The 12,551-nt window shown below is 39.8% G+C and overlaps 1 pseudogene across 1 annotated transcript; it reads right to left on the bottom strand.

The window, feature by feature from the left end:
- Nucleotides 1–10,824: 10,824 nt before the first annotated feature.
- On the bottom strand, nucleotides 10,825–12,253 carry LOC308422927 (histone deacetylase 1-like; annotated as a pseudogene). Its single transcript has one exon. The product of its transcript is annotated as a histone deacetylase 1-like (transcript).
- Between the last annotated feature and the right edge of the window lie 298 nt (nucleotides 12,254–12,551).

Genomic DNA, 12,551 nt, shown 5'->3' with positions numbered 1-12,551 from the left:
AAAGAACCCCTGTTGGTCTCCAGCATGCTTTCAGGCAGGTATTTCGTCACCATAAGAAAAGTAACCAATATGTTTGTATGTGCATGTGCATGTGTGCGGTATACAGTTGTATGAACATGTCAATGTGAAAGCCAGAGGTTGACATTAAGGGATCTTCTATTATCCTCCACTTTATGTTTGAGGCAGGGCCTCTCACAGATCGTTTAGACAGAGTGGAAATGACAGGTGTGCACCACCATACTCAGTGCAGTGGGCACTTTATACATTAGACCATCTCTCGAACCCCTAAGCATTACTCTCCAAGGGGTCTTTGATTGGTATTTGGAAATGGTGCAAGTTTATCTAAATTTATTAAAACAAAAACATTTACTTTTGATTTTGATATACTTCATTTGGCTCAAAAGCACCACGTTTTCTTTTTTTAATGTAAGATTTTTCCCCGTTGGTTTTAAATTTATTCTTAGTTATCTAAACATACATTTATTTATAGTAAAATTTATTTTAAATGAAGAGGGTGATGCCAACTAAAATTGCTAGGAGATTCAATTACACATTTTAAACTGGAATTTTAAGTCTCAGATAATATTTGACTAGGACCAACATTCTTAAAGATACATGCATATAAAACTAATATACAAGCAAGAATTGATGTAACAGCTTGATTTCTTTAAAACATTTGTATGCTTATTTTTAAATCTCCCTGCAGCTAAAAAATGTTTACTCCTTTAGGAAACAGCTATGCTTTCCCAAAAAATTTTGAGAGATTACCTTCCAGCTGGTGGAGATTGCATAGCAACAGGGATAGCTGGCTAAAATACTAACTGGATTTTCGTTATTGATACTGATGGGATATTTATGGCCATCATTTAGAGTCAATAAATAGAGTTGTTAGGAAGAGAGTCCGGGCCACACAGGCCACACAGGTGGGCTCCGAAGAGAACTGAGCTCAAGATAACCCCCAGTTTGGTGCCATGAGACCTATACAAGGAGCTAGCTAGTCTGGCACCACACAGATCTGAGGAGGAGGTGGGCAGAGCATGCCAGAGATGACTCCTGCCCTGTGCCATAATGCACTAGTGGGGCATAGTACTCCTGAGATGACCCAAGACACTCAAATACTCTGAACACCACTAAAAGTAGTGGAGAAATGGAAGAGAGAGAAACAGAGGGATGTGGGCACAATAAAGAGAGGCAGGACCGGAGGGACACTCAAGGGTATTGAGGAACAGCCTGATGTGAGTAGCCAATTATGCCTCCTAGAACCATCGTGGGGTCCTGACCTATGTTGCCACTGGAGGCTATGTCTGGGTCCATGGCCCAGCAGCAGCAGGGGCCTGTTACAACCCAAGGATAGGCGGGCATCCCTGGTCTGGGTTGCTACCTGGGAACATATTGATGTTTGAGGGCGGGCCTTGTCCCTTGCCTGGTCATTGTGGCAGAGCTGGCTCTGGGAGCTTGAGCATAGAATCGATCCGGGAAAGTGGGTGTTGGGTTTCTCTCTCTCTCTGTGTGTGTGTGTGTGTGTGTGTGTATGTGTGTGTGTGTGTGTGGTTGGTTGGTGCAGCTCGCATCTGCTCCGCTAAAGGGCACGGCCACTCGGGGAGGCAGTACATAGGAAGTTTGAGTGAGCTTACTCCATGCCAGTGCCTTCCTGGGCGGGTGTCAAGCTGTGGGAAGCCGCAGAGAGTGCTTTGGGGGTGGGAAAACATGGGACACAGCCTAAACTGGTTTGGGGGTTCCCGGGCCTGTGACGAGGCAGGGGTAGTCTGGTTCTCAGGCTCTTAGACACCCAGGTGCTGCTGGATGCCACTGAAAAGCTGAGAATGGAGTCGGGGCCTGACTGCTGGATCTAGCCCAGGACCGAGGGGGAAGAGGGGAGCTCCAGCTGGTTCTGCAAGGGGGGCAAGTGGTAGTCCTTGTCTGTAGGCTTGGTTTGGTGGTGGCCATGGCGGCTAGGAGTGTAGGGAGGCCTTCTGCGGGAGATTAGACAGCAGCTCTGTAGGGATCATGATGAAAAACGACAGTCCATGGTTTTAAGACATTTATTGTCATGGTGGTAGGTGGATGAATAAATCCGTATCCCACTTCTCAGGGTGAGGAGGAGTGTCTGGGACGAAAAGTTCATTGGCTAAGCCTCCAGGCCTTTAGGTACCTCATTACAATGAAGATTTGTCTTGAGCCTATGCGACCTGTGGTCATGTCCTCTACCTGTGGAGGGGTTTGGGGCGTTACCCTTACGAGACAGATGGCCACAAATCTGTGGAGTACTGTGGCTAGTGACAGGGCCTGGTTTCTCGGGAGTTAAGGGAAACGCCGACTGTCCCTTGGGGTCACTGTGGTTTCAAACCTCATCTCAACTGGGAACCACTTTTCACAGTCCACCTCCCAACAAGAGGGCACTGTACATTGCCCAGGAAGCACGGTAGAGCTGGCCCTGGTTTTTGAGTTTCTGGTGAGCTGGCCCTAAGAGTGTGAATGTGAGAAAGATGGCCCTGCCACTTGTCTCCTGTGCTGTTAGACGGATGAAGGAGAGATGCCCTCCTCGCCCCTCATTCTTCACCTGGCCCTGGGGTCATGATAGTGGGAAAACTGGCTATGTCTCTCACCAGCTGCAACACTCAGGAGACTGGGCCCTGCATCTTGCCTGGGCAACAGGGTAGATCTCATCCTGGTTTTGGGGAGTCACAGGATGATCCAGCCCCAAGAGCAGGAGAGCTGGCTCTGGCCCTTGGTGAAGAACTGGATGGGCCAGAGCAGGAGAGCTTAGCTGATGGTATGGGTGCAGGAGAGCTGTCAGATTGACCAGCTCAGCTACCTCACAGGACCACTAGATCCAGGGCTCTGAATTGGCCCACCCCAACACCTCTCTCATCTATGAACTGCTGGAATGTGTGAAGGGGCTACTCCTGTAGATCTGAAGCTATAGGTTCTCCACAAAACAGGGAAACAAGAGGATGTCTGCGAGGAGTCCCAGGAGGTTCCAGTATTGATATAGCACACTGGAAGCCAGAGGACTCGTACCAGACCGACAACGCTTTGGAACAAACATTTGCAATTAAAGATGTGTCGACAAAAGGTATAATGTGGGACACTCTGTGACACAATGCAGCTTCCATAATGAGATTTCTTTTCCCTTTGTTGAGGGGAGAGTGCAAGGGTAGACAGTGGGTATAATGGAGGGGGATATGAGTTAAATACAAAGCTAAAAGAAAAAAAAATTCTGAAAATCAATTTTCACTTTTTCCCCCTATATTGAGACATCCTTTGTTTTGACCACTTGATTGTATGGTATTTCATAATCTGTTAGCATTCCCAAATAGAATCTGTGCTTCTATTTTCTCATTTTTCAGTCTTTTTTTTTTCCAAGCTGGGAGCTTGGAGATCCTGATTTCCTGGGAGCTGGGAGGAGCTGGGAGGAGCTGGGAGGAGCTGGGAGGAGCTGGGAGGAGCTGGGAGGAGCTGGGAGGAGCTGGGAGGAGCTGGGAGGAGCTGGGAGGAGCTGGGAGGAGCTGGGAGGAGCTGGGAGGAGCTGGGAGGAGCTGGGAGGAGGAGCTGGGAGCTATTGATTTCCTGGCTTTGGCATCCACTAATGGCATCATCTTGGAAAATTTGTATTTTTATAAAAGTGTCTAGCTTTTTAGAATTTCTACAGGTATTTCTTGATGACTCTATACCTTCTTCCTTTCCTCATCTTTTCTTTGTTCCTTCCTGATTATTTGAGACAGGCCTTTGTTATTTGGCCTGAATTGGCCAAGAAATGTCCTCCCGCCTCTACCGTCTTGATGCTGAGATTACAGACATGTGCCCTATGTTCTTTTTAGATAAAATCCTATATGCTATTTTTAAAATACAACCCCCTCCTTTTGTATCCAATGACGTTATCTGCTTTAGCTCTTTCTAACTTAAAATTGTTTGCTTTTCCTTCTTGCATTGTATAATTTAGCCAAATTAGATGGCTATTTACTGCTTTCTGTATACCTCAACTTATTACAGTATGGTTCCTTTTTGTCCATCTATTCTACATTTTAGATTTCTTTTGTCTACCTCCATGAATCAAAATTAACTTTTAAGACATTTATTTGTTGATCCAGGAAGATTTTAATTTTTTTTAAGTTAGATTTTCTTACATCTTCAGTTTTTATAGTTTTTGAAATATATTGCTATATATGTACTGTTCACTTACTAAGCTATAAGTGAAATTAGATACTATTGCTTATAGGCTTAACCCTCACACCAAGGGAATATATGAATGAGTGCTTAGTTTATATTGCTTAACTAAAGTTTTGCTCTATTAGAGAAACGTTAGAGTAAAATCTACTCCCCTAATGAAACTAGTGGTTTTCTCTTGAATATAAAGGTATGATATGAATAGGAGAATAGGAAAAAACCTGGAACTATATCAGCTAAGCTGTGAATCCATTGTAAGCTATACTAAGACATAAAATACAACTGAAACAATTGGGAATTTGCTACTCCCACAATCCCTTTTGGAAAACTTTGTAAACTATGATTTTCTCCTATATTTTCCCTTTGAAAATAAGTTAAGTAAACAAGGTCCTTCTTTATGAAAAGCTGTGGCAATCTTTACAATCGATTATTCATTCCCTCTCAGTTTATCTTTGTCTGAGATCTAAGTCTTTTATTTCTACCTAATTTTTAGAAGTTCCTTAAACATTGCATTTTTAAAGTCTTACAGTGTTCAAATTAAGATGAAATAATTATTATTGAGAGCAAGCTTCACATGCTTTCTTACAATACAAAAGGAAAACAGACTCAAGCAGCAGTTTCTTACATTTTATACACAGGTATATACATTAGAGAAATAAAATCCTGCCACTTTAAATTTTTCCTCATAGATTAAACACAATTTTTCTTTTTACCAAGAGCCTTGGAATAGCTTCTGTTAAGGATGCTGCTGTGATTAGAGAAGGGAACAGTGTCGTGCCTGCCATTTGAATAAGGATTTAGTGAGGTCTATAATGCTGAGCTAGTCATAGAAGATGCTTGAAATATACATCAAAGGGAATTTAATCCTGGCAAAGCTAAAAATAAAAAGGCCCATTTCATAGGGACATGCTAGTAAAAAATTGCAGAGTATGAAAAGGAGACTTATCTGAATCCCATCTTGAAAAGGGAAAATACAGTGTTTACTGGTGACTGGTTATATCCAAGATTTCATTTATATCAAAGGACTAATGTTTATATTGAAGAAGCATAGGGTAATTTAGTGTTTTGTTTTGGAAACTGTGAGAATTTCCCACTAAATTTAACTTTCAAGTAGAAAAAAATCCTAAGTACATGACTGATATTTTTGGGACATACACTTAATTACTGGGAGCACCAATGAATGGGACCCTGCTATTTATTTATGTGATATGAGTACCCACAAGTTGGAGATTTAAACTGCAAGATTTGCTGGGTTTTTTTTTTAAAGTTTGGTTAGTGCTATAGATCCAAGGTATGTGCCCAAAAAATCCATATGCTGAAATTTAATTTGGACAGTATGATATTTGTAGGTGTGGCCTTTGGGAGACAACATAGGTGGATTTGTCTAGGGTGAGAGTAGTGCTCATGTTCAATGGCCCCAGAGAACTTTGTTATATTGTTAACCATGTAGTGACACACATCATCACAGTGAATGAATGGTACGATATGATCCTGGAATCCAGCTGCTAAGAGAGAAGGTAATTTGCCAGTATCTTGAACTGCCCAGCCTCTAGAACTTTGTTGTTTGAACTATCTAAACTTCCTAGTCTGGCCATTTTCTTCTTGCTGTTGTAACTAGAATCTGAATGGTCTGAGACAGTTAGTATATCTTTGGCTGTGGGCCAGTACCCATATGCATTAGTTCTGTATTATGGGTGCAGATGATGCCTGGGTTTCAAATAGGTCACTTGCCACTGATCAGAATCTGTGTGGTTAAGAGACTGTTTTCTTTTCTTTGTTCTTTCTATTGCAAAAGCTTCTCAAAATGCAATCCACACTGCTGGCAGCTGAGTAGCTTCATTTGCACATATAACTGAACAAATATCTTAACGTGGAAAGCATTCTACAATATGTACAGCTAGTTGTGCATAGGGTATATAATTCATACCAACAATGAATTTTTATTATAGTTATATTAGCTAGATGTCTTTCTACCTCAATAAAACTCTTAGTGATTATTTAGAAAAAAGTATTATTTCTGAAAATAACAGATTCTCAGCAAGATAAAGAAGGGTTGTTTTGTTTTTTTCTTTTTGGATAAAAATATACCCACTAATTTCACATTAATAGTTGAGTACTAGCAAGTTGAATAAGCGATCCAGAGTTATTAGAAATGTGTGTTTTAGAGGCTTAGCTCAGGCAAACATTTAAGGAAAGTTTTACATTTTACAACACATTTTAAAAACTAAATTACAATTTGAAAAAAGAAAAGTTTTATTTCGTTTTCAGATAAGTTTGGGTTGGGAATCTAAGATATTACTGTATTTTTGTTTTAAAATATAGTGATTGCTTAGCAATTAGTTACAGCCAAGATCATTCCTTTTAACATAGGTATCTTATTATAATCCTAGCAAAAAAGTCAGTGTTAATATAGTGAATGTACTTAATCAAGGCCAAATATCTTTATCATTATGTAAGCATCTCATCTATAATATAATATATGTTGATATTCATGATTATGCCCATGAGACATTGTGGGCTAAGAAGAAGGTACAGAATTGGTAAAAAGTAAGTTTAAAGTGATACAGTTTTAGAGTTGGTATATTTGATTGCTTTCTGTTCCACAGCTGATGTTCACATGTGGTACATGAAGTGAGTGCCAATTTCCCAGAATAGAGTCTATAAAGCCACTAGCAGATTGAGTTCACAACATATATTCGTATATCAATTTGTTTGGAACTAGACAGATATGTTTTTATGAAAACAATGTTATGTTGTTTATGTAGAAAATTTCTTTTGGGTTTGTATTATATGCCAGGCAGTTCAAATATAAAACAAATATGACTTATATTTCCTCAACCATTTCAGTCTCATGACAGTGAGTGATAAATGGGAAAGTAGGGTAGAGGCCTTTGGACTCAGGACATGGCCAAAGAAGTAGAGGCATGCAACACTACAGTTTATTCAGATAACTGCCAGTCTTGATGTAGCCAAAGGATTTATACTTATAGGAAAAGTAGGTAGAAAATTTGATATATAATTTGAAAGCTATGGACAGGTTTCAATTAACAGGAGAATGAAATAATTATGTTTCTGTGCTAGAAAGGCTACTTCCATTAGCTCCATGGCGGGTCAAATGAAGTAATGTTGTTAGACAGGGAAAAATCTGAATAGACAAACATAGATGCCCTCCAGTGAAATGATGAGACCAGATTGTGAGAAAAGTCCCATAATCAGGAACCAGTGAAGTGGCTCCGTGGGGAAAGGCATATGCTGAAAGAGCAGATGATCTGAGTCTCATTACCTGGAAGCACCGGATGAAAGCGGAAAGCCAACCACCACAAAATTGTCCTCTGACCTCATATATGTGACATGACCTGTGCAACTGTGCATTAATTTGCATGCATGCACACAAAATAAATGAGTGTAAAAAAGCAATATAAAAATATGTCTTATAATGACTCACATTGAGACTGTACTTGTTTTTCAGCTTTTGTTTGCATTTCGTTTATATATAGAGGTCAAACCATGTTATTTGAATTTCTTGAGGAAGGAATATCAGACTGCTCTCCACTTTCATGATACTTCTCTCCTGAGTCCTGGGGCCCAAGTCTTCTCTATGTTATTCAGCCAAAACAAAATATATCTCAATACGCTTAAGAATACTCTTAGGTGTGTAATAGTAAAAATGTAGGCAGAGAATGAGGACAGTTGCAGGTCATTGTACAAAATTTCTGGATCATTTAATCTTTAAGGATCATTCTGATCTAACAAACCTGCTTGATCCATTGCTGGATTAGATATTTGGGGAATGGAAGGTAAGGGATAGTTCAAGATAATTAAATTTTTAGATTGTTGACAAAAGTGTGGTTTACTTGTGGTACATAGAAGGCATATACAATATAAGGGAGAAAAGACAAGTTTGATTTAGATCTTCAGGATATTCAGGGAGGCATCTCGGTAGGTAGCTTTATATTACAACAGCTCAGAAATGCTGTTTGTAGTGGGGTATACCCAGCAGTTGTCTACATAGAGGATGTTATTGGAAGCATGTGTCAGACCAACTCAGAAGAATGATAAAAGTAAGAGTGGGGGTGGTTAGAAAAGAGATAGGACCAGCTGTGGAATTGTAGAATTTAAGAGGGTAAGACAAAGAAAAGGTTTTAGGAAGATGGCAGCTTCTCATTGAGAATGAAAGATGTTATACCCAGATATTTAAAAATGTTACCTTGAAATGAAATTCGTTCTAACAACACAAATGGTCTTTTCATGATTGAAGAGATTATTTTGCAAAATATTTTTCTCGCTGTGGCCTCAACTATAAACCATAAGTTGAAAAGTAAAATTAAGATATAAAAACATCCTGAATGGGATGCAGTGAATTTGTGCTCCTGAAAAAGTGTTTGTTTTGAGTGCAATTTTACCCATTATATTCAAAACAATTTCAACAATACTATAAATAAGTATGGTAAAAAGAAATGGCCAAAGTTCAGGGACTAAATTTCCTCCTGGTTAAAGTGCTTTGTTCTGTCACTCACAGGACAGCATGAAGTATTCTGAAGTCAGCATTTCTGAAGAAGCCTTGCTGTGATGAAGGGGAGATTTCTTCCTGTCAGCTATAGCAGAATAAAGTGATACACAGTGAAAAGAAACCACAAATAGCAAAGATTTCCCAGAAAGAACTGCTGTGGGAATTTGTTTTAGTCATCTGATACTTGATAAATTCTTTTCTTTGGGTAAACAGATTTGCATAGTTATATTTACCAAGGAAATCCTGCCCTTTATGGTCTTGAAGTTTCAGTCCTTAACTAGGAAAGTCATGACTCTGCTTCTGTGAATTTGATCTTACTAAAATATCTCAGTTTAGCGGTATCTGACTCTCAAGGCTAGTTTTAATTGGGAAAAAACCCAGTATAATTTTTTTTCAGTAAACCCAATATAGTAAGGACTATACCAATTTTTTCATTTTTTTTAAATACATGTGCTCTAAAGTTTTAAGGTTTGTTGGATGGTCAAAACACTTTAAATTATTTGGGAAAACCTAATCACTTTTAATTAATAGTTAATTTTTGCTAAATAAGATTGGTAGCTCCTTTTATTTTAATTATATCTTTGCACAGTTGAGGTTACACATAACTGAATCCTGTTCCATAATGTTGAATGGTAGAATTCAGTGTGTTATACTGTAGTGCTTGGCACATAACATTCTCTTCGTCAAATTGATATCCTTCCTCTGTAAGGTACAACTAGTTCAGGAAAACATTGCTGACATTAGGTTTGATTCTGCTGATGTTACACAAAATAGTAGCATTGATCTGGAAGCACAGGCTGTTTTTCATAGATAACACAAAGTAACACAATAAGAAGACATATTTGTTGCTAGTTGTCATCATTTTTATCAGATTACACCTCCACCAATATACCATAAATCTTTCAGATTTATGTAAACCTCCTGGAAACCTAAGATTCCAGTAGCTAAGCGAATCAAAGACTTAAAGTTGTGTATTCCCTCCAATGTAGGTTTTTGCTTTACAGTGTAGGGTTTTATACACTCAGGGCACATTTTCTGATTGATTAAAAAGCGTTAAATTGTAACTGCCTTACATCATTTATTTAATCCACAATATAGTTAAATCCCTATTGTGTTAAATTTTTATTGAGAGATATAAGAAGTTATCTACGTAAAACATCTACTAGGTTTCATCAAAGTCCAATGTGATAAGTCAATAAGCTTATTGGAGAAACTTAAAGGAGCTTGGATAACTCTAAGGCAGTTGCATTGCAGAAAGGTCTAACTGGTGGCAATAAACAAAAGCTATATCCTTAGAATGTCCTGCATGACTTGCAGCCACCTTGATATATTAGCAAGTATCTTCCAGTAGTTCTTACTGTTTATATAAGCTTGGTGAGGAACCTGGCTAATTTTGTAAGTTTCAGGAACTTTGTAAGACTTGTGAATTGTTTACTTCATCTATCTTAATGACTAATATTTTTCCATGGTAGACTATTTCAGTTAGAAAATTGCCAAACAAAACTCTGGTTCTACAGTACTGAGCTCCTGTGGAAGGACGGTCAGCTTCGATTATGTTAAAGCCACCCATTTTGATTCCATCTCATGCTTAAACTAAATATGACCATGATGATTAATTTATTTGTATAGAAATGTGCTGTTTTATTACAAAGAGTCTCACAAAATGAAAATATCTTAAAAAGGAAGTTAGGCTAACAACCTGCACTTACATAATTGTTGGAAGACAGGGCAATGAGTTTTCTGCTTTTCCTGGACGGGTGGGACGATATAAACAGAACCAATCTAAAAATGGCTGATATCACTCAAGCCTGAAAGGGGGTCCCAGAAAACCTAGTCACCTCTTCTAAAAAGCTTAATAAGGGCATTTCAACAGAGCTCCTAAGCAGGCACTTGGCAGTTCAGGATTTTGTCTTCTGGTTTTCTTTCCACTCAGACCCTACATGGTTTAAAACCAAGACCTGGGGCAGGATGGACAAGGGAGCTCTTAGAAGTGTTCTCTAGCACCACTCCCCTGGTTCCTATCTATTTCCTGGAGACATTATAGTTAATGTATTTTATATAAATACACAGAGGAATAGAAAATATAAAATCTGAGAAATTGAGGGAAAGTGGACAACTTGGGGAGAAGATGGAGCTGCAGACCTTGCTCAGGCCAACTTGACCTCTTCTTTGACCCCTTTGGCTTCTGGCTTCTCTTCCTTGTTTTTCTCCTCTTCTGTGACTTCTTTTTTCTCTTCAGAATATTTTTCTTTCTCATCCTCTCTTTTGACTCTGTTTTAAAGTTAGAAGAGTTTTTGCGACCACCTTCTTTCTTCTCATCGGAATCAGAGAATTCTTCCTCACAGACGATGGATTTGTCAGGGGAACAGATGGAGATTCGTTTGTCAGGGTCTTCCTCATCCTCTTCACCGCTCTCTTCTGGGATGGCATCCTCTGGTATGGCCTACATTTGGACCCCAGGGGCGTGGGGCAGCATTCTTAAGTTCTCAAAGAGCCCCTGTTTGATATTTTCCAGGTATTCATTAGTGTTCTGGTTAGTCATATTGGAAGGGCTGATGTGAAGCTTGAATTCTGGTCCAGAGTATTCAAAGTAATCATTGTATGGTAGCTCACTAGGGATCTCTGTGTCAAGGGCCACAGCTGTTTCATAAGTCCAGCATCGACCAACATTGCAAATGGTGTAGCCACCTCCTGCCAGCATTAGCATAGGCAAGTTGAAACTCTTCAAATTCCACATACTTGGTATGGCCCTTGATTGTCAGATCGAAGCAACTTAACCAATCCCCAGACAGGGAATCTGAACCACCTTGTAAGTCCACTGCACTAGGCTGGAACATCTCCATTACTTTGGACATGACTGGCTTGACGATGGCTTCATAGGACTCCTCATCAGTGCCTCCATGCAGTGGGTAGTTAATGGCATAGCAACTTGCCTTTGCCAGCCCCAATATCCCGTAGGTCCCCAGTTCCTGGGAAGTACTCTCCGTATTTATGAAAGGACACAGTCATGACCCAGTCTGTAGTATAGAAGGCCTCTTACACATCATCACCATGGTGAATATCAATGTCAATATACAGCACCCTCTGGTGATACTTTAGCAGTTCCAGGATGGCTAAGACGTAACAGAAGCCAGATGCTTCAGACTTCTTTGCATGGTGCAGGCCCCCAGCTCAGTTCACAGCAATGTCTGTCTGTTGCTTATTGAGTTTCACAGTACTTGCAACAGAGCCACCGGTGGGCAATTGACAGAACTCAAACAAGCCATCAAATACCGGACAGTCCTCACCCATGTTGAATCTCTGCATCTGCTTGCTGTATTCAGACATATTATCTGGGTGAATAGAATGAAAGAACTTAATGTAGTCATCACTGTGGTACCTGGTCATCTCCTCAGTGTTGGCTTTGTGAGGACGATAGATTTCCATTTTCTGGTAGAGACCATAGTTGAACAACAAATTGTGAATCATATTGATTCAGCGAGGCTTCACTGGGTGCCCTTGTCCATAATGGTAGTTTCCAACGTCCTCATCATAGTAGTAACAGACTTTCCTCTTGATACCCTGAGTCTGCGCCATCTTGCTCGCCACCCGACCCTCCTATCAGTCTCGACGATTAATGTTTATTTGTAACTTTACAAAATCGAGAAACATCAAGGGGTCAATCCTATGGGCATGCCTGTGGAGAGAGGTATTGATTACATTAATTGAGGTGGCATGACCTGCCCACTATTAATGACATCATTTGATTTTTGGATTTCTGAACTGTATAAACAAAGAAAGGAGACTGAATAGCAGCATCCATTCATAACTTTCTGGTTGTGGATGTGATGAGACTACCTGCTACATGTCCAGGCTGCCTTGATTTCCCTACCAC

This window comes from Micromys minutus (genome assembly GCF_963924665.1).
Source record: "Micromys minutus genome assembly, chromosome: 1".
Lineage (NCBI taxonomy): Eukaryota > Metazoa > Chordata > Mammalia > Rodentia > Muridae > Micromys > Micromys minutus.
The sequence above is the reverse complement of the archived record's forward strand: the minus strand, read 5'-3'. Positions and strand labels throughout refer to the sequence as shown.